The following is a 1,228-nucleotide window of genomic DNA, read 5'->3' as shown; positions in this document are numbered from 1 at the left end:
ATGGCAAAGTCTAATCAGTCTTCTGTGACAGAATTTGTCCTGCTGGGGCTTTCTGGCTATCCAGAGCTTGAGGCCATTTACTTTGTGCTGGTCCTGGGTATGTATCTGGTGATTCTGCTGGGAAATGGAGTGATCATCATTGTAAGTGTCTATGACTCCCACTTGCACACCCCCATGTACTTTTTCCTCAGTAACCTATCGTTCTTGGACATTTGCTACACTAGTTCTTCTATTCCCCTATTTCTCAGCAGCTTCTTAACTTCAAAGAAAACCATTTCCTTCTCTGGGTGTGGAGTGCAAATGTTTCTTTCCTTTGCCATGGGAGCCACAGAGTGTGTTCTCCTAAGCATGATGGCATTTGACCGCTACGTGCCATCTGTAACCCTCTGAGATACCCCATTATCATGAGCAAGGCTTCATATGTGCCTATGGCTGCTGGGTCCTGGATTGCAGGAAGTGTCAATTCTGTGTTGCAAACCTCTCTTGCAATGCGGCTTCCTTTCTGTGGGGACAATGTTATTAATCATTTTACTTGTGAGATCTTGGCTGTCTTAAAATTGGCCTGTGCTGATATCTCCATAAATGTTATTAGCATGGTTGTTGCTAATATAATTTTTCTTGTGGTCCCAGTCCTTTTTATTTTTGTTTCATATGTGTTCATTCTCTCCACCATCCTGAGGATTCCTTCTGCAGAGGGGAGACGAAAAGCTTTCTCCACCTGCTCCGCCCACCTAACAGTGGTGATCATATTCTATGGGACCATCCTTTTCATGTATGCTAAACCAAAGGCTAAAGATTCTTCTGGTGCAGACAAAGAACAAGTCACAGACAAAATCATCTCCCTCTTCTATGGAGTGGTAACACCTATGCTCAATCCCCTCATCTATAGTTTGAGGAACAAAGATGTGAAAGCAGCTGTGAAGAATATATTGTGTCGGAAACACTTCTCAGAGGGAACATGAATGCTGTTTATTTATTTTAAAAAATGTTTTGCTCTCAATACATTGCTACTCATGTGAAGATTCTAAAATAAATATATATTACTGATACCAGTATTTCCTGAAATTTTCACTTTTCTGTTCTTGTTCTTTAAATCAAAGATATGTAGAATTTATCATTTCCCCTTATAATTATATTAAGAAGAAGAGGTGCAGAAATTTATGAGTAAAAGAATTCTCATTCAACCAATTTCCTTATCATGAGTAATAGAGTTTAACCTGGAATGATG

The 1,228-nt window shown here is 39.7% G+C and overlaps 1 pseudogene; it reads left to right on the top strand.

Moving 5' to 3' along the window:
* LOC102467882 (olfactory receptor 13C7-like) lies at positions 1-962 on the top strand (annotated as a pseudogene).
* The last annotated feature ends 266 nt before the right edge of the window (positions 963-1,228 follow it).

This window comes from Tupaia chinensis, unplaced genomic scaffold (assembly GCF_000334495.1).
Source record: "Tupaia chinensis unplaced genomic scaffold, TupChi_1.0 Scaffold000291_1, whole genome shotgun sequence".
In the NCBI taxonomy this organism is placed as follows: domain Eukaryota; kingdom Metazoa; phylum Chordata; class Mammalia; order Scandentia; family Tupaiidae; genus Tupaia; species Tupaia belangeri.
Note: the sequence above shows the minus strand (reverse complement) of the source record. Positions and strands in the feature narration are given on the sequence as shown.